Source organism: Rhineura floridana, chromosome 3 (genome assembly GCF_030035675.1).
Source record: "Rhineura floridana isolate rRhiFlo1 chromosome 3, rRhiFlo1.hap2, whole genome shotgun sequence".
Classification (NCBI taxonomy): Eukaryota; Metazoa; Chordata; class Lepidosauria; order Squamata; family Rhineuridae; genus Rhineura; species Rhineura floridana.
Window position 1 is genome coordinate 26,605,283 of NC_084482.1, and position 21,831 is coordinate 26,627,113.

The following is a 21,831-nucleotide window of genomic DNA, read 5'->3' on the forward strand; positions in this document are numbered from 1 at the left end:
TACAATATGATCCAGCTGTGGATGTCTGCCGTTACGCCATCCCCACAGGTTTCTTTCGTTGATGGTTTCTTGCGTTGATGCTTGCTGCTGCCAGCACATGTAACCTTCTGTGCGTGTGCCCTCCTGAGAATGGGCTCCATCTGTTCTTCTGCCCACAACTAGATATTCTGAAGGGTCTGCAAAGGCTGTGTGTACCTTTAAGAGAGGTGTCTGTGCCTACAAACATCCCAAGTGTTTACTGGGAGAGTGATAATAAAGAGGCTTTTGTTTCCGCACATGAATGGGATGGCCCCTTAAGGAGGAGGCCCCTCTATTGCAGGTGGGTGAGAGCGCAGGAGATGTTTGAATGACCACACTCTTTGCTTTCAACACATTAATGCCCTTTCTTCTATCTACTGCCCACTTTCTGTACAGCTTTTTTTTTTTTAAAAAGCCTAGGAGGTAAGAGTTCTACCTGGAATTACTGCGGTTTCAAGACTGTTGGTCTCCGGCAGGGCAAAGTGACCTATGGCCAGGGTGGACTATGATGGCTTGGTCAATTGGCAGCCCAGGAAGAAACTGAGGTTTCCAGGTAGTCTTCCATCCAAAAGGACAGTCAGAGCCTATACCTGTTTAGATTTAGAGACAGACTGACATCACATTTCTTTAGACTAGGCATGGGAAACTATCTCAAGCCTGGTGTGGATTCTCCCCAGGCCACATCAACTCTGGACACCACATCTCTTACTGGCCCCGCTTTGCACCATCTCCATTAGCGTTTCTGCTGGGCTGGAATGAGCCCTTGAACTATGACAACACTTCTTGCTTGCTCAGATGGAGGCGTGTGGTGAGTGCATGTAGATTAAGGATGGAATGATCTGTCAGTTTCTCTTTTTTCTAATCTTAAATTCAGTTCTCCACATTTCTGCATCAATTGGCAGATCAAAAAAAATCTTCATGAAAATTCTTCAGCATTGTCATGTGAATTTCTCCTAGTAAATACATTTTTGTATGCGATTTTGACAAAGGTACATATTTTTTGCAAGCAATGTATCCTAATATACTGCATGTTTGTATGCTATTTTCACCAATATATTCATTTTGTGCCCACTTTTCCCTAATATTTGCATTTTTGTAATTATTGCTTGGTTGAAGAACCGCATCACAAAATTCAGATTAAAGGTAAATGTTGAAGGATGTCTGTGTTTCGGTTCTCATACTGTTTCGGAAAGGGCAAATTTGGTAAATTCAGTTTGAAATGAGAACTGAATTGAATTTCTCCCGCATCCCTAGTGTATATTTTCATTTGTTACTTTGTCCATTTTTTCCTCTGGCTCCACTAAGAAAGAAAACAGTAAGATCCCACAGATATATTTATTGAGACCACTGCTATTTAATTTACTCATAAGTGATCTGGAACCATGGGAGAAACAGTGAGCCAGTCAAATTTGTGGATTACACCAAATGATTCAGAATGGTGAAAATCCCAAGGAGACAAATCTCACCAAAATGAGCAAAGGAGTGGCATATGAAATTCAAAGTGATACATACTTGGACAAGAAACAGTCAACCAGTCAACCAATCAGTCCTAACTTTATATATGTAGATGGAATCTTATTCGGCTGCAATTACTCAGAAACAGGGCCGGCTCCAAAGGGTAGCCAGGTGGGTCCCTGGACGAGGGGCCCTGAGGGGCCCCTCCGCTCCCTTCCACGATTTGTGGCAGGATTGCTGCCATGGATCACACAGTGCATCCTTGCCATGAGGCAAGATGGCAGCAGAGGCTTCAGCCCCTTAGGGAAACCTCGGCCACTATCTTGGTTAAGGGCAGCACTGTGCACACAACCACACAACAGCCAAGAAAGGTAGGTTGAGCAAGGGAATGGCGGGGGCTCCGAAGCTCTCACCGTGCGATCTGTGGCAGAGATCCTGCCGCGAATTGCGCAAGGGGAGCACCGGGGCAGGCTTGTGCCCAAGGGCCCCAGCATGTCTGGGGCTGGCCCTGCTCAGAAACAAGAAAAACCCATTGAAGAAATGTATTCAATGAGCTGTGAACCCCACCACCACCGCCAAAATTAGTGTAAGGATTTCTTAGGAAAGGAGCTGAAAACAAAAACTTCAAGTATCACATCTGAAATGCACCACAGTTGTAGTATACAGGATGCATCACACAGGAATGCCACATTAACACAGGAGCATGCACAGCAAATGGGAAGTACAAGGCAGAAGTTCATTCTCCATGCATTCCAGCGCTATGCACAGTTTGACTGTGAACACACTAGTCACCTATAGCAAAGCTTTTCAGTTAGCCACACCTGGAGGGGGAATGGGTTGATCTGCCAATTTGTTGCAAAATCTCTTTGAAGCTGAATTTTTAAAAAACGCACCCAAGCTGCTCCCACAAGGTTTTAAAGTAAAAAGTAAAGTAAAAAGCAGGGTTTGACTGTGTTGTGTGCCCCTGTTTTCAGAAGCGAGAGTTGGAGACGCATTGGAACTGGCAGAACAGTGAGTGTGTTTCTACCCTTACTTTGGGTGCTTCCAGGTGGAGGTGTATTGTAGAAGCAGTACCGCTGAGGCATGCAAGTTTTTGCAGCATCCATAGCACATAACACCATAGGCATCAAAATGTGCTTTTTTACATTTAATCCAAATTCCCTCTTACCATGGAAAATCCATTAAGTAAAAATAACCTGGTATACATCTGCAGTTGTTGCTGATGTGGAAGGTCATTAGTGCATTTTTGGGGATGGACAGTTTGTCACATGAGCTGAGCAGTCCATATCATCACTCTCCTACTTCCATTTGCTCTTCACCTGAGCACAACCTAGCCATTTGTTTCCAGCAGCTCAAATGATACGAGCATGTCTTTCTCCAATTGCCGCATGCTGAAGGCACATTGGAATCGCAACAACCCAGATCAGAGGAGTGTTTCTCTCAAGATCTCAACATGTGTGGCGGATTGCTTGATTGCAGTACCTACATCAGGACTTTTAAACAAAATTAATACAGAGATCGTATGCAAGATCCCTTTATCAGAATTCAGTATAGCTAAATGTCAGACTCGTGCAATATTAATTTAAAAAAACAAACAAATTAAAATCAATGTTGCTCCCCACAAAAATCACAAGCCTCCATTTTGCCCATAGTGAAACATAAGAGGGGAAAAACACCAGATTTAAACAAGCTGTTTGCAACAAAAAGAACGCATCTGGAATAAGACCTATACAGTATTGAGTTCAATGGGATTGATTCCCACAGTAAGCGTGCCCAGAATTATGGGTACTTGTGATTGCTGCAGCATAACAACTGATCCACTCCTCAAATACCTACAAAGGACGTGTGCAGTCCAGTCAAGATGAAATACTGACAGGGGAACAGCTGCAGCATTGGAGGACTGGAGAAGACCTGCCCTGGGAATAAGGACCTGAGCATCTAGTGCTTGCTTGCTCGCTCCTCTGGGCTGTGTCTCTCAAGACAGCTGAGGTCCCTGGTAAGTTCTACAAGGACTGGGACTCCCTGTCTGACCCTGACTCCAGAGAGAGGCTGCAGTTAATCTTGCAGCATCTTGCATCAGCTCCTGGCTGGGTTGGGGGGCATAAAAGCCCGGCTGTTCTTGGGCAGGGGGTCTGCCGTTGGTGGGATAGCCACCAAAAGGGTGACACCAAGTGCCTCTTAGGGAGTCCAGAGGGCAAGGGCGCTACCCCCTTCCATTTAAAAAAAAATAATCCAGGGGAGATTGGTAGTGGGGAGGGCGTATGGTGCATGTGGAGTTCCTGTAGTTCCTGTGCAGGGTGAGAGCCTGTGCAGTGAACTGAATGATTGGAGAAAGTCACCAGATACATTCAGAGTGAGAGTCTGCAACTGGCAGAAGACTGGCCCTCCCTGGGTGTGAGACAGGGGGGAGTAGATGTGCCCTGTGTGAAAGACATTGAGTGGGTCTGACCGTTCCCAATTCTCTCAGAGGCCTACTGGGATAACTGGTTCAGGCAGTGGTTCACCTCCATAGCAATCTTGATGTCCCATCCACATCTACTGGATGCAGCAGCCATCCATATTAAAAACTCATTATATAAACTGCCTCCCATAATCAGGCTACACGTTTATGAAGCAGCATGCTTCACAACGGGAAAACTGTACGTCCTGGACGGAATCACTGCATTAAGATGCCTGCAGCTTGCCATGAACGTAGCACAGAAGGGAACAAAACAAGGGATGGGATACATTTTTCCTACTTGAAGTCCTTTTCCCACCCTGCTCTGCCAACCACAGTCACACATATCTCAACACTACCCACCACAGGAAGGCAGTTACTGTGGTTTGTGGCTCCTCCTGTCTCTTTCTGCCATATGGACAACTAAAAAAAAAAACCCTTGGGGGCTGGATCTATTTCTGGATATTCCCTGAAGGCATCTCTGCACACAACACAGGAATGTGAGCATATATAGTCCAGAGAGAGGGAGTGTGTGATGGGTGCCACCATCCAGGGGAGCTGTATGCTTCACAATCTTGTTTTACAATTAACAGCTCATAGGGAAATTCCAGAGGTAGGATGATATTGGCAGTAGACTAAGTCCTGGGAGGAATCGGCATTTGGAAGGATACCATAGGCATGGTCATTCAATGGATACCATGTAAATTGGCACCCTTTCCATAAAAGATTGAATCCAGTCTTTAAGTGGCTGAGTGGAGGGAGAAACTCAGCCTTCTGGTGTGGATAGCCTGCCTCCCACAGTCCCAGGCATGGTGGACTGGGTGGTCATTTTAATTGTTTTTAACACTGAATTTTGAACTGTTGTAATCTGCCCTGGGTTCTGCTGGTGAAGGAAAGGTAATGAGGATGGTGATGTACTTTCCTCCTGCTAAAGGCACTCTTTAATTGTTGATGCACTCATGCAACAAATTGAGCTAAAACCAGCCCTTCCAGCAACCTATTAGCTTTACACACAGGTATAAATGTGTGTCAGCCCACATTTTTGTGTACAGATGTTGGATTTAAAGGGCAACACAGGGAATGTATTCCTAAAAAAGTGTACCATGTATGTTCCGTCTGAATAACAGGATGTGCATATAGATCAACCAACTGTGTACAGATGTTGACTGAAATGTGTGTACACCTGGAAGGAGACAGGGCCTTAAGAGGACACACAAGGATAGAACGGCAACTGGAAGGGGCCCCAGTCTAACCTTCTCTCAAGTCTCTTTCTGCTGAGGCCACTCCCCACAGTCTGTGGGATATTATGAAACCAGCAGGGGAGGAGGAGAGGAGGCAGCAGCTGGCAGGGCCAGGAAGGAGCCTTGTGTTGAGTTATCAGCTCCACACAAAGCATCCGCCTTCCTAACTTCCTGTGCAACTGGTGCGGCAGTTATTCCTAAGCCAGACGCTTCCCCTCACCAACAGTCAGGATCCCCCAGAGACCCATCTGAATACCCTCCTACCACATCATGCTCAGAGGTAGAGGCAGGAGAGTTTGGGGAAGAGACCCTTACCCTTCCTCACATGTACCCCCCTTCAGGTCCTTGCAGTAGAGAAAGAAAAATCCTTAAGGCTGCAGTCCTACACATACTTGGGTGCACGTCCATTTTAAAATAAATGAGACTTATGTCTGAGTAGACATGGTTAGGCTTGGTTTGCATAACTTTTAATTCTCTCTCCTGAGGCTGATAGCTCTGATCTTGGAAGGGGATCCCTGTCTATTTCCGAACTATATAGAAAAGAAAACATATGCCAAGGGTAGCTTCTACTATCACTGCAGTAAGTGCAATAAGCCACAGTAAAATGTTCCCTTCTATTCCACTTGTAAAGCTACACAAACCCACTTAGGACCTGGAGGAGCTGACAATCCTATTCCTCTTTTTGAGTAACTGTGAGAATTCATTGCCCTTCCCTGTCTTTGGCTCAGAATCCAATGAAGCAGAGTCCTTGCAAAGAAAGTGGATTGCCCTGCATTCAATTCCCTGTCCCTATCCCTGCCCTAAGACCACAGACCCCTACATAATACTTGAAGCCTTCTCCTCTAGGGTTGCCAACTTTATTGCCGGTCGCTGCCCCCGTGCTTTCAACAGCAGCTTGTTCTGCAGCTATTAGCAAGTGGTGCTTATGATTATTTGCACAGTATGGCGCTGTCAGGGTAGGACTTTGGGGCAGAAGCTCAGGGCTCCACTCAGCAGAGTGAACTGGAGGGGTCCCCACATTTTGAAATAAGTTTACTACCCAAAGAATGGGCCCTCTGTAAGACTTTTATGGTCCTCTAAAATAACCTAACTTTGATGGATGTATGGACTGCCTTCAAGTTGATTCCGACTTATGGCGACCCTATGAATAGGGTTTTCATGGTAAGTGGTATTCAGAGGGGGTTTACCATTGCCTCCCTCTGAGACTGAGAGGCAGTGACTGGCCCAAGGTCACCCAGTGAGCTTCATGGCTGTGTGGGGATTCGAGCCCTGGTCTCCCAGGTCGTAGTCCAACGCATGTCATTAAAAAGTTACCTGGGTTGATTTCTGCAGATCATGCTGTTGTTGAAAAAACAAGGGCACACCAGGCTGTTATTTTTTCCCCTTTCCTGGGGCTGTTGAAGGGGAAGAAATGTTCTCTGCAATGTTATGACCTAGTAACCCAAAGCAAAATCAGCTGGAGGCGAGAGGGGGGGGGAATTGTGGGCTGTTGGAGATTGAAGATGGGTTTTATTGACTGAAGAAAGGTGCAGGAGCCCATGAGCGATGGCTTGCACAGAGTTTAAACTGACCCTTGATGGGCAACGTGTGATGAATTGAATGGTACTCTAGAAATAATAAGATGAAAGAAAGGAATGGAAATAGAACTATGAGCCAATTAATGACTGATGATGAAATGGGCTAATAATATAATCATGAGATGAATTAACAACATTAGATAATTGAAATAATTATTACAGAGGGCATTTTAATTATTATTGATAAATAACAAATGATACCTATACTATAAACCATTAGATCACCTAACCTCCCCCAGTCCAACTATTTCCTAGACTGTTATGATAATAAAAAGCATAATTACCAATCACATGCAGAGGTTCAGGACTATTCAGGCCTTAAGGCCTTCAGTACAGTGTCAAGAATAGGAAGCTAAGCAGAAGCAAGTCAGGATAGCAAACAGGACAAATAATCTAAAGGGCTGTGTGTCTTCCCCCCGTCCCCGAAAAGCTTAACTCTCCAAAATGGAAATACATCTTTTATATCAACTAGGACACAGGAGCAGCAGGTGGAAATTATCCAACTTCTGGGAGCATGTCTTAGGGATGGGGTTCACCATCAGTTTATGTAGGCCTCTGATCAGGCTCATGGGGCCTCACTCATCTTGACCTGTTTTAACTTAAAAGGTGACTGCGAACAAGAGTGGGTGGAAGGCAGATTGCGGATGACCTAGTATTTGCTATTGCTGGATTCTTGCAAAGAATGATAGAGAAGGTGGACCTTGGTCTCATCCAGCAACGTAATTCTTATATTCTTAAGCCAGACTGCATATCTGTAAACACTTAATACACATCAGTTATGTCATAACTGTTAAACATGACATAACTGAGCCTGGACTCTCACATTATAAATTAAAACATGTTAGATCATGAGGATTATTACAGTTATTGGTTTATTATTATTATTATTATTATTATTATTATTAACCACATAGGACTGGTTGAGCCATTACTCATGTAAAATACACCAACACTCTTCTGTAGCTGCACACTGCATTAGAAAATCTTTATTTATTTCTAAATGGAACCTGCAACAAAATATAGCAGTATGGAGTACTGCATGTTCACAAATACATTCTCTTCACCCCTCCACTCCCCTTTCCAGTTTTCCTCTCACAGTTACTTAGCATTATATGGCCACTAAGCATGCTTAGGCCTTATTAGGCTTTTTTGTTTTCCCCTTTTTAGGGTTTTTTCTACAGATTTTTGTGTTGTGTGCATGCGTATGTGTGGGTACATTTGCAAATCTCAGAACTGCTGCTACCTCCTCTTTCAAGGAACCACTGAAAAGTGTTTGAACACACTGTGAAAATCACTGAGCTCCTTCTAAAGAGATGTCAAGACTTTAACCAGCCTGTGAGCCGCACCGTTACCAAAAGCTCTGCCTCATAATCCCAGATGTGAAGGAGAGACTGATTACTCAGTGAACAATGGGCAAGATGTATAATCTTTTATTAATTGTTTCACAGGTTCTGGGGCAGAACCCTGGGATTGAAAGTATGTTCCAGAGATGAGTGTAGTTCTAGAACTCTTTCCTACCAAAAGTTGGCAGGAGCAACATTTGTGGTCCTCACCTGTCCCACAGATTCTGCAGACTAGTGAATGCCTTATAACAGTAGAGTTTTTCCAGGTGAAGCTGGCCGACCTGAGAAGCTGAAGCTGAGCCACACGCTGTCTTTCTGGTAGCACCACTGCCAGTAATAGGAGAATGGTGTGTGGTGGCATGGACACTGCTCCTGCAATAAACAGCAAAACGTTTTCACAGATCCGCACTCCATTCTTCTGGTGCACATGATACATCGGGATGTCATATGTGCCAGGTAGCCTCAGGATTAGAATCCCCAGTGACTCATTCTGCAAGGAGTTGTGTGGCCCAGCTCTGACTCAGAGCATGTGCCTTTTCTGCCATCTGGGTGCAATCAACAGAGGCTAGAATCTGACCTGCAAATGGATTTACACCGGGTAGGGCCACTGGACAGGTGTCCTGCTTCTAACATAAAAATCCTCAAAGATCCCACCACTGTTTATCCTATTATATTTTTAGAAGCTGAACAGATCCACTCTCCCTTTGCCACAGGACATGCCAGCACTCTAGAAGTAAGTTTTACTTTAGGTTTCAATTTCCCATTCTGTTATTGGAAAGCATCTTGTTCCTTTCAAGCATTCTGGTTAGGATTGCCATCGTTTTATCAGCTCTGCTGTTCCTGTGCCCAGCAGCCTGAAACACAGAAATTTAGCAGGTGACGCTTAAAAAAAAATCTTGGAGATTATGATGCTGATGATTCCTTATTCATATCACAAATTGTGCATGGTGGGAATCCAATGCAGAATTAATTAATTATCTCTTTCACAATAGTAGTTTATTGTTCTTCAGGGACACGTTCCCCCCTGACCCTTGACCCAAAGTGTCTACCATGATACATTGTACTTAGTAGTAAGAGATTCTTCCAGATTTTTACATTCTGGACTGTGAAGTTTTAGTTCCCCTTTTTTTGGCACAAATCCTTTCCTGTTTGGTACAATGAATTCATACCTGTTACTTCTAGTTTTCTTATTATTTATTAAAATCATTTATTTCTTACTGTTCTGCCTCAGAATGAGGCACCCCCATAAAAAATCCCCCAACAGCAACAAAAACACAAATTCAAGAAATAAAACAAAAGTAAGTAACAAAGTCTCACAAAAACAGGGAAGCAGCATTTTACTGATGCAGAACCTTTGGTTTGTGGTCCATGTGACGCCCTTCCCTGGCTCTCCCTGTCAGGTTCCTACCTGCTCGTGGTTACTGCCTGTCACTAGGCACCACCAGGGACTCCACCAGTCCGGACTGTCCTTTTTTATGGTTTCTCTCCCCGCTCTAGTATAGACCTCACCAGTTCCCCCTGCTAGGCAGCACCACCAGTCACGTCCTATAACCTGTATTCCCAGAGACTCTGCCTGAGTCTCTCTATCAGGTTACCTCTGTGACTGCGTGCTTAAACTGTCCCAATCCCTTTGTATCAATGCAGATAATCCTGGTTTGCTCTGAATACTTGTGGTGTTATTCTCTTCACCGCTGCCACCATTTGTTACCCTTCAGCCTTGGTATTTACCTTACCCTCCCTTCTGGTCTGTGGAACCCCAGCCAAGGATCAGGCCTTTGGTAAACCAAATATATTTATTAAATAACAGAGATAACAAGATTACTTTATAAAGGCACTTAAGCATATGGTTTCATCTATTCCTGAGGTACTGGTCTTAGTATTAATCCGAACTCCACACTCTCCTCACATCCACCAACTCTCCACCCAATCTCCTCTCAAAAACCCACCAAAACAACCCACTCACGTTCACCGTCCACCCAGATTTAACTGTCATCCTTCCATTTATACCCTCAGCCATTGTAAACACTCAGCCAATCATCCAGCATTCTACTGCCCATTCACTCCCCTTTCCTCTTTCATTCCACTTACCATGTATCTCCTATACAAACAGCACTTACCATATATACACTAATACATGAACATCACATTTCCCCCCCCTTAAAATAACAGCAGAGTATTATTCCTGTTCCAGGATTCATACGCCGCGTTAACAAATAAAACAAGTCTCTCTGGGGAAAATGTCTTTCTTTGTTCCTCCGTCTGGTCACATCACTGCAGTCCCAGCCACCTGCCTTGACAGTCCATCGGCCAATACATTGTCCTTGCCTTTGATGAACTGGAAGTCCACTTGATAGCCTTGTAGGGCCCAGGACCACCTCTGCAGCACAGTATTATGGTTTTTCATAGTCTGTAACCATAACAAGGCCCGATGATCCGTTGTTACCGTGAATCTTCGTCCCCACACGTATGGGCGCAACTTATTCAGTCCCCACATGACCGCTAGGCACTCCTTTTGGACCGACGAATAGTTTTTCTCCCTCGGCATCAGCTTGCGACTCAGATACGCCACTGGATGTCTGGTGCCTTCTCTCTCCTGCAGCAAGACGACTCCCAGCACGAGGTCTGACGCATCTGTAGCCACGATGAATGGTTGCTCATAGTCTGGTGCTATCAATATGGGTCCTTGGCACAAGGCTTGCTTCAGCAGATCAAAAGCCTTCTGACATTCATCCGTCCATACCACACGCTCAGAACACTTTTTCTTTGTCAATTCATGCAAGGGGGTTGCGATTTCCCCAAAATGTTTCACAAACTTCCTGTAAAAACCAGCCACACCTAGAAATGCCCTAACTTGCTTTTTGGTTAAGGGGATAGGCCACGCTTGTATTGCCTCCACCTTGCTCCATAAGGGGGTGATTTTCCCACTCCCCACCTTATGTCCTAAATAGACCACCTCCTTCAACCCAAACTGGCATTTCTTCGCTTTTATTGTGAGGCCTGCCTTTCTTAATGCCTCTAATACTGTTGTCAGGTGTTGAACATGCTCAGGCACCGACTTGCTAAAAATGGCCACATCATCGATATAGGCCACTGCAAAATCTGACATGCCTCGCAACACAGTATTGATTAGCCTCTGAAACGAACTTGGTGAGTTCCTTAGTCCCATGGGTAAGGTCACAAACTCATATAACCCATCTGGTGTACTGAAGGCAGTTTTGGCTCTGGATTGCTCGTCTAGTTCCATTTGCCAAAATCCTTTACAGAGGTCTAACGTAGAGATAATGGTTGCTGCCCCCAATAACTCTAACATTGCGTCTACCCTGGGCATAGGATACGCATCTGGGACCGTAATTTTATTGATTAGCCGATAATCAATGCAAAATCTTGTCGTTCCATCTTTTTTCGGAACCAGGACAATACTTGAGGCCCAGGGACTGATAGATTCCCTGATCACTCCTAGTTCCAGCATATCTTTGACCTCCTTTTTGATCTCACTCAAAACTTTCCCATTCACACGGTACGGCATAGATCTGATTGGGGCATGATCTCCAGTATCAATGGAATGTTTGGCTATACTGGCTCGCCCAAGTTTATTGCTAAAGAGATTCCCATAGTTTTTCAAAACTCTCAGAATCTCATCTTTTACTTCCTCCTGCACCTCCTCTGACCATTCCAATTGATCTACCCCTCCTTTGTCTTTGCTTTCCTGTACCAAATCCGGAAGTTCAGGCCCACTTCCCTCAGGGAATAAGGTAACTTGCAACACCTTTGCATCCCTGGTATGGTAAAGCTTTAACATATTTACATGAACCACTTTGCTTTTGTTTAATTGGTCTGTGGTGATTACATACGTCACTGTGTCAAGCCTTTCTCTTATGGTATATGGTCCTTCCCAGCTAGCCTGTAATTTGTCATGTTTCCTGGGTATGAATGCCATAACCGTATCTCCCACATCATACACACGTTCCCTGGCTGTTCTGTCATACCAGTAACTTTGCTTCTCCTGTGCTTGACTCAAATTCTCTTTCACTACTTCCATCATTGATGTTAACTTATTGTGGAATTCCAATACAAAATCTACTACAGATGTTTTGTACTCTCCCAGGGTTCCTTCCCATGAATTTTTTTAACAGTTCCAAAGGTCCCCTCACTTTTCTAGTGAACATCAGTTCAAAGGGTGAGAAGCCTGTTGACTCTTGAGGGACTTCTCTGTATGCAAATAAGAAGCATCCCAAACGTTCATCCCAGTCTTGTGGGTGATCTTGAACATAGCTTCTTATCATGCCCTTCAAAACCCCATTGAATCTGGTTCTGTATTTGCTAGGTACTATCAATTGCTTCACTGGTTCACATTCACTCTCTCTCTCAGCAGGCATCCACAGTCTATATAAAATCCCATTCTCACACACAACTTGATTCCTCAGTTTGTCAGTGAAAGGAATCTGTTGGGTCAGGGCTTGCTCCTTTATTTGATTCAAACTGGTATCCTTATCCAGTTCTTCTCTGAAATGCTCTGTCTCTTCCCCAGAGACCATTTGATACAGTTTGTCTCCTTCAGCAGGCCTGCCAAGGGTTGCTATGGTGACCTGAGGCTCGCAAACAGATTCCACCCTGTTTCCTTCAGCCCCTTTTAACATGGCTTCTGTTTCTCTGCCAAGTTGCTGTCTGGTCACCACATATATTTTCCCTTGTGCCCCCATAACATCTCTTCCCAGTATCACTGGTTCTTGTTGTTGGGCATTAATACCTACTTTATATTTGCCCTCTCGGCCTCTCCACTCCATTTTCACTAGGGCCATAGGCAAGCTTTCTGGTCTACCCCTCACTCCTTGAATAGTCACCATTTCCTGAGGTAATATTTCCTCAGATTTTATTAAATCTGGCCTCAGTAACGTCTGAGCGGCACCAGTATCAAGCAATGCCCAATAATTTGCCCCTTGTACACTCACTTCCTCTCTCAGACTTGAATCAAGGTCTGTTACTTCTGTCCAGTTTATCTGGCAGAACTGAACCTTTTTCGTGGTTAGATCTTTTGGTTCTATTTTTACTGCCCTTGCCTGAGCAGGATTACTAATGGGGTTGGCAACCTCACATTGAAAACGTAGGTGCCCCGGTCTACCACATTTATAGCATAATTTCTCCTCTGTTTTAGGGTACACAGATCCACTCTGGGGTGTCCTGTGCCCTTCAGATTTTACTGGAGGACTCACTCGCTGTGGTACCACATCCTTTCTGCCGCCACTATATGGTCTGGGTTTAAAATCTCTTGATGTTTTCCCCACCCAGCCAGTTCTATTGGAGGCAAAGTGATCCGCCATCTCTGCGGCCTCCTGCACCGATGTAGGGGAACGGTCTTTGACCAGGGGCCTTATTTCTGGTGGTAACTGATGGTATAATTGATCCAGTATCATGAGGCTTTTCACCTCTTCCACTGACTGAGCTTTGGCACTACTCATCCACTTTCCAAATATATCCATCAGTTTTGCTCCCAGTTCAACCAAAGACCTCCCTGCTTGGATCTGACAGTTTCGGAATAACTTTCTAAAATAGTCAGGTCCCAGTCTGAATCTTTTGTAGACTGCCTCTTTAAACTCAGCATAGATGACGGGCCTGTCTGAGGGGAAATATTGGTATACCTCTGCCAATTCCCCTTTGATCAGGTTTGATAAATACTGCATGTATTTATCTTCAGGTAGCCCCCACAACTGAGCTGCCTTTTCAAAGGTTGTGAGATAAATTTGAGGATCTTGACCAGGCTCATAGACAGCAAAGTCCTTTGGAGTAATTTTTATTTTTGCTCCATCTCTGTCTTTCCTTGTCTCCTCAGAGTGAAATTTCTCTCTATCCAATTTTAATCTTTCCCCTTGTATCTCAGCATCCACTCTCATTCTCTGTTTCCATCCTCAATCTCTCAGTTTCCATCCTCAACTTCTCAGTTTCTAACTCTCGCTGTTTATCTTTCCCATCAGCTTCCATCCTCAATCTCTCAGTTTCCATCCTCAACTTCTCAGTTTCTAACTCTCGCTGTTTGTCTTTTTCCTCAGCCTCCCATCTTAACTTCTCTCTCAAATACTCTATATAAGTGGGATTGCTTAAGTATCCTTCTGGGGTCTCTTCCCTGACAGGTTGTTTTTGCTGGGCAGTTGCAAATCCTATAAGTGCTACCCTCAATTCATCTACCCCTTTACCCTCGTGTGGTAAATTGAATGTTATGCACTTCTCCACCAGCTCCTCTCTTTTCATTTTTATATATTCAGCCATGGTGTTTGAGTTCACTCACTCTTTGCCACACACTCTTTGCCAGTCACTCTCACAAGTAATCTTGTTTTGTTATTTCTGTTTGCCACACCACTGTTAGGGATTCTCTAGTATTCGTACCACCGCTACAGCCAACACCTGTGACGTAGTCTCCTTTGTTCGTATCCCACCGCTACTGCCACCACATGTGACGCCCTTCCCTGGCTCTCCCTGTCAGGTTCCTACCTGCTCGTGGTTACTGCCTGTCACTAGGCACCACCAGGGACTCCACCAGTCCGGACTGTCCTTTTTTATGGTTTCTCTCCCCGCTCTAGCATAAACCTCACCAGATCCCCCTGCTAGGCAGCACCACCAGTCACGTCCTATAACCCGTATTCCCAGAGACTCTGCCTGAGTCTCTCTATCAGGTTACCTCTGTGACTGCGTGCTTAAGTTGTCCCAATCCCTTTGTATCAATGCAGATAATCCTGGTTTGCTCTGAGTACTTGTGGTGTTATTCTCTTCACCGCTGCCACCATTTGTTACCCTTCAGCCTTGGTATTTACCTTACCCTCCCTTCTGGTCTGTGGAACCCCAGCCAAGGATCAGGCCTTTGGTAAACCAAATATATTTATTAAATAACAGAGATAACAAGATTACTTTATAAAGGCACTTAAGCATATGGTTTCATCTATTTCTGAGGTACTGGTCTTAGTATTAATCCGAACTCCACACTCTCCTCACATCCACCAACTCTCCACCCAATCTCCTCTCAAAAACCCACCAAAACAACCCACTCACGTTCACCGTCCACCCAGATTTAACTGTCATCCTTCCATTTATACCCTCAGCCATTCTAAACACTCAGCCAATCATCCAGCATTCTACTGCCCATTCACTCCCCCCTCCTCTTTCATTCCACTTACCATGTATCTCCTATACAAACAGCACTTACCATATATACACTAATACATAAACATCACAGTCCACTTGGGATTATGGTTAGTGCCGTGCAACTATGAAACACACACAGTTAGAAAGAAACACAAGGGTATTAAATCCTTGCAATAACAATGGGGGTGCCACCAAGGGTTGTCATCTTATTTCTTTTGTTACTGGTCCCATTCATGTGCTTCTAACTTGAGCCTGATTCATAGAAATTAAATAGTTTAAACTCTTCCTGGCATAAGGGAAGTGGTGGAAAAATCTTAGTCCCCATCACTATCTTAGTTCACCTTTAGACAAGTGCTCCTGATCAGCATTACAGCTAGTCAGCTATCCTCTCTTTCAAGATAATCTATTCCCCCCTTACAATCCTCCTCCCAACAAGCACTGGGTGCCTCCAGGTTATCACTGTTTTGCCGGCGGGATTTAAACACATACTGGAACTAAAGGTTTGTGCAGTTAGGGTGGACTTAAGCCCTCTGTTGTCCTAGTGTGAAAAATCCACTTAAAATAAAACACAGACTTTTTGCAGTTAGGAGAGTGATGGGGAAACACACTGAAAAGTGTGGGATGAATGAATGATTAATGTGAAGACATGTAAACGCTGCATAAGCAAATCAGGATGAATGCTTGTTGTAGTATAATTGCCCTGTAAACAATCAGAACCCAGCGGCATCACTAGCGGGAGTGCGGGGGGGGTGCGGACCTCCGGCGTGCGCCCTCCCAGGAGCATGGACGAGGTGGCTGGGCTTGTGTGTGCACGCGCTTGTGCGCACACGCTCAAGGCCAGCCACCCCTGTCCATGCCCCTGGGAGGGCGCACGCCAGAGGAGCACCCAGCCGGAGAAGGCCTGGGAACGCCGGCGCGCCTCTCTTGCCCCACCGACGCTGCTCACGGTCTCGCCCGCCTCCAAGGAGGAGTTGGAGCAGCTTTGCTGGGCAATGGCACGGGGTGGGGCGGCTCTGGGTGTCACCCCCCTCATGGTGACATCCGGGTGCGGGCCACACCCTCCGCACCCTGGTAGTGACGCCCCTGTCAGAACCAATGCTCAACAAAGACCAGTCTGTTGGCGCTTCCAGGCTGTTGCCATTTTCAGGTAGGATTCAATCACATACTGCCAAATTCAGGTTGGGTAATTATAGTGGATTGGGAGGTCTTACGCAAGAAATTCACTTCCTCAAAAGATGACTTTTTGCAATAAGGAAAGTGAGGAGAAAATGCACTGGAAAGTGAGGAATCATACTTCCTTCAACATTTCATCTAACCTCCTGGCAAACAAATCAGAATGAATACTCATTAAATAGCCAACTTTGACTGTAAGCATACTAGTCACCAGATCAAAGCATTTCCATTAGTTCCACCTTGAGGGGGAACAGGTTGATCTGCTGATCAGTTGCAAACTGAATGTTTTGAAAAAATGCACTCAAGTGGCTCCCACCAGGTTTTACAGTAAAAAGGGGCAGGGTATGACTAACTTGTGCCCCCATTTTCAGAAGAGAAAGATGGAGACACACTGGAACTGGCAAAACAGTTAGTGTATCTCTATCCTTAGTCTAATCATTATCTCCCTGCAAATAAATCAGGTTGAATGCTCAGTCATCTGGAAGTGCTCATAGTCTAATCACCATAAGCTTTGCGCAAGCAAACCCAAATGAATACTGAATCAGCAGGTCATTTGGAACAGCCAATTATGTGGTCACTAAGCATGTTCAGTCCTCAATGGGCTGGGTTTTTTTGGGTTTTGTTAAGGGACATAGGAGCAAGAGCCCACCCACTTCCCCCATGTGTTATGGACAGAATGACTCCAATTTTACTCCCTAATTTTTATGGTAGTGCCCTTTAGCACTGAGACATTATTTTTCCATAAGCAGCTGGAATTAAAGCAGTAGTTTCACATAGCGGTTTAAAATAGTGCTATATTATCTGGCAATGCCCATCTCCACAACCAAGATCTGGTTATAATATCTACTTAGAAGTAAGTCCTTTTTCAGCCAAGGTTTCCTGCAATGTTAATTAGAAGCTTCTGCCTCTAATTACTTTATCTTCACCATAGCCAGCATTACTCTGTGAATAACTAATTGACCCATTATTCTGTAAGTAGCCAGTTCCAGTTCTTCACTGGTTTCCTCTCATAATTGCCTTTTTTCTTTCTATTGTGAAATAGCACTATTCTGCACTAAAAAAAGGGGGGGGGGAATCAGTTATGAAACTGAAAACATAATGACTAATTAACAAATAATTAATTACCACACCACCAATAATATCAGCCATGCAGATAAATATATTTTTGTTGGGACCACTGCATGTAGGAAAAGGGTTAAATTCTGATAGAATCATAGAATAGCAGAGTTGGATGGGGCTATAAGCCCATAGAGTCCAATCCCCTGCTCAGTGCAGGAATTCAACTTAAAGCATACCTGACAGATGGCTGTCCAGCTGCCTCTTGAATGCCTCCAGTGTTGGAGAGCCCACCACCTCCCTAGGTAATTGGTTCCATTATTATACCACTCTAACAGTTAGGAAGTTTTTCCTGATATTCAGTTGAAATCTGGATTCCTGTAACTTGAGCCCATTATTCCGTGACCTGCACTCTGGAACGATAGAGAAGAGATCCTAAGCCACTTTTGTGCGACAGCCTTTCAAGTATTAGAAGAGTGCCATCATATCTCCCCTCAGTCTTCTCTTCTCAAGGATAAGCATGCCCAGTTCTTTCAGTCTCTCCTCTAGGACTTTGTTTCCAATCCCCTGATCATCCTTGTTGCCCTCCTCAGAACCTGTTCCAGTTTGTCTGCATCCTTGTGCAGTGTCCAGAACTGGATGCAGTAATCAAGATGAGGTCTAACCAGTGCCAAATAGAGGGGAACTAATACTTAATGTGATTTGGAAATGATACTTTGTCCTTTTTGCAGCCACATCAAACTATTGGCTCATATTCAGCTTGTGATCAGCAACAATTCCAAGATCCTTCCTACATGTTGTATTGCTGAACCAAGTGTCCCCCATCTTATAACTGTGCATTTGGTTTCTTTTTCCTAGGTGTAGAGCTTTGCACTTCTTCCTGTTGAATTTCATTCTGCTGTTTTTAGATCAATGCTCAGCCTATCGAGATCACTTTGAATTTTGTTTATGTACTCCAGGATGTTAACTATCCCTCCCAATTTTGTATCATCTGCAAATCTGATAAGCATCCCCTCCACCTCCTCATCCAAGTCATTAATAAAAACGTTGAACAGCACTGAGCCTAGGACTGAGCCCTGTGGTACCCAGCTCGTTACCTCCCCCCAGTTTGAGAAGGAACCATTGATAAGCACTTTTTGAGTACAATTCTTTAGCCAACTCTGGATCCAGCTGATATTTGTTCCATCCAACCCACATTAGCTAGTTTGCTCCCTCTCCCTGACTGCATTATTCCCCCCCACTGCAATGTAAAGGGGAGGCTAATATAAATTAAATGATATTTGGAAAGGAAAGAGTTAGAACTATTCCTAGAGGAGAGGTAGACCATAGAGAAGGAAATGGCTAGGGCAATCTATACAGACCAAAACAAGCCAGAATAGCAACACAATAGGCCATCTACACCTGACAAAATTGCACAGCTATTCCACTGAGTTTTTAAAAGTTGGATTTTCTGAGACCTGGAAAAAACCTGGAAGGCGAAGTGGGAAAATATGAGAGGGGGATGTTTTGTTAATGATGTAATGCAGACACTTCATTAAAGCTCAGTGACAAAGTGTGGCTATTCCACAGTATATGCCCAGTGTGGAAGCAGCCTTTTTACATGCTCCCTTTCATGGGCATCCATGGGGGAGGATCCCCCCTGCTGATGAAGCATAACCCCCAGACCCTCAGCTTTCATGAAAAAAAATTCTAGGATGTGTAGAACTTGAGATATGAAGCAAAATGTACAGACACTGTTCTTTTATTTTTGTGTGTGACAAACTAACCTCCTCCCCACTTTAAATGTTTTACTTAGTCCCCTCCCCTGCAGACACCCATGCGCCCTTTGTTGTTGTTTCCTCTGGTATATTTGGAATTCCCCAGGGATCTTCCATTTGTTTCAGTTGGGCTTGTCTTTTAAGCATAGGCTAAAATCTAAGCATGGCTAGCTTTATACATAGGATGTCAAACTATTCTGAAAGCTTGGGTCTTTCCTCTCTGTAACAAGCATGGGAAACACCAGTAGCAAAATTGTTGTTTGTGAGTGGGAGAAACAGCCTTCTTTTTCTAATACATTGTGCAACTTCTTCCATTTTGCAATCCAGTGGTACTATTGGCACAGCTACTTGTCTTGGCTTGCACTTGGCCCAGTGAGTCCTCCCCCAACCCTGCAACATCCTCTTTTGGTGAAGTTGATGCCAATTCCACAGGTGCCTCAAATATACAGTGCAATTTTATCAAGCATTATCCCTATTTGTTCACTCAGTTACTTCTAAAAATCCATACAAAGTTTCACTGAAACCCAGGCAGTCGTGTTCTTTCTCGGACATCTTCCCAATTTTTTAAAAAAGTGCTCATTTAAAGCAGTCTTGAGATCCTCCATAGCAACTGTAGCACAATCCATTCAGATGTGGACACATGTAGTGCTATAGTCTGTGTTATGTGGATACAGCATTGAATTTACTTACTTACTTACTGTTGCAATAGTCTCACCTGTTTTTGAGGTCTTGTGGCATCTTAAAGACCAGCAGACTAATTTGGGCTTTATAAGTCTCGAGGGTTTCAGGCAGAGAAACTTTCCAGCCCTACCTGGAGAAATTAGAGATTGAACCTGGGACCTTCTGCATGCAAAGCAGATGTTCCGTCAGTGAGGCTGTGCACACATTACTGATTTAAAATGCAGCTAGGTTGTTCTTTTTCTCAATTTAGATGGAAGGTGGTTTGGGGAAAAACACATCAAAAGGCAGTATATTACAAGAAAGGACAAGATAGCTATGGATTGTGGCTAAAATTGAGTCACTCTGCTATGGAGTTCGTAGAGCTGAAATGGCAGCAAGTTCTTAGACTGCAAACCTAACTCCAGTTATCTGGGAGTAAGCCTCATTTAATTCAATAGCACTTAAAAATTAAATAAAAATAATGTGAAATTTTATTTGTTTTGGAACTGTAGCAAGAGGGAAAAAAGGCTACAAATGTCAGTGTAATAGCAAATTGACACTTTTCTTTCATCACTTCAGTGATTCCTTTAGACTAGAGTTTTATTGAACTCTGATGTAAAATTGTTGAGCTTTTCGCCAATTTTTCATGCCTTCTCTTTCCATGAGTAGCAGCAACAATGGGATGCATGAACTTTTCTGGAAAATGGGAGTGGTCAGGCAGAATTCTCCCAACATTGCTGACAGCTAGTAGACATTCCAATTAAGGACCTGTCCTTTTCCCTCATAGAAAAAGAAAAGCAGCAATGGTAAGCTAGTGGTTTTTTTGCAGGGAAAGGGGCAGCCAGTTGAAATGCTCATAAACAATTACAGGGGTGAAATGATGGGTGGCATATTAATCTATTCAAGAATGCTAGCCAGCGCACGGTGGCTAAAATTAGTACTTAATGAGATTAGTGCTAAAATCTCTTTTTGCTGCTGCTGCCTGAAAGTATGCTACTTCCAAGAATACTGTTATATGAGAAATAATTCTAGGGGCTTTCTCTCTGAAGTAAAAGTCATCTGCCCTCTGGCGGTTGACTTCCAGGCAAAGAACTCTTGGAATGGTTTCTGTGGAGACATCTTCCATGCTATCCAAGACATTGTTTTGGTTTTGCAGGGCAAGCATGGTTTCTGTTGTTCAGTATTTGAATTTGGTATTTGAGTCCTTTAAAAAAAGAAGTTGGGGAGGGGAATGCCCAAACCGAAGTTTTAGGCACTTTCACAGACAGAAGAGCCTCAAAGTCCATCTGCCACAATGTGCATGTGTGTGAGAATGTTAGTGCTAGTCAATAGACAATTTTGAGATATAATGTACATTCTACCCAATGTAAGTTTCATAGAAATCAATAATATGATATGCTTTAGGTATCACGTGTAAGGATGGAGCATGCCTGGCTGGGATCTGAGGGGTTTTTTTAGCAGCAGCAGCTCTCTGACCTAATTAAAACTTTAATCCTATGCACATTTACTTACTATTAAGTCTCATTTAACAGTGCAACTTACTTCCAAGTAAAAATGCAAATGACTATGTTCCAAGTCTGTATAGTACATCATTTCATGCTCAGCAGCATATTTTTCTCTGTTCCCTTACTTTCTTTCCTTAATTTCCAGCCAGTAGAAGAGTTTGCTCACTAATTTGTGCCTTTTTTAAAAGTTAGTCCTCTTAAAGTCGTATGCTACACTTACACTGTATCAATCCATCCATCATTCAACCTCCGTGTTAGCCAATACTGTACCCCAAATAACCTTCTTCGAAGCTAATCCGCAGGAAACGATCGCACTTTTCCGGTCATGTGATTGTGGCTGGCCCAATAATTTCCCAGGAACAGAACAGTCTGGCCGCTTCCTTATTCACGATGGAAACTACCCTAATCTTCCATTCCTCACCTTCCTAGGAATCAAGCTTTGCCAAGTGACCGACAGCATTATTTTCGAATCACAGAC

At 44.0% G+C, this 21,831-nt stretch overlaps 1 long non-coding RNA gene across 2 annotated transcripts; it reads right to left on the bottom strand.

The window, feature by feature from the left end:
• Positions 1-8,176: 8,176 nt before the first annotated feature.
• LOC133379575 (uncharacterized) lies at positions 8,177-21,799 on the bottom strand. 2 transcript variants are annotated; one of them, XR_009761209.1, is made up of 3 exons: positions 21,574-21,799; positions 19,904-19,999; positions 8,177-8,443 (listed from the first exon to the last, which is right to left on the bottom strand). It is a non-coding gene; the product is annotated as an uncharacterized LOC133379575 (long non-coding RNA). The 2 variants fall into 2 exon arrangements; XR_009761210.1 differs by having other exon boundaries at positions 21,391-21,799.
• Between the last annotated feature and the right edge of the window lie 32 nt (positions 21,800-21,831).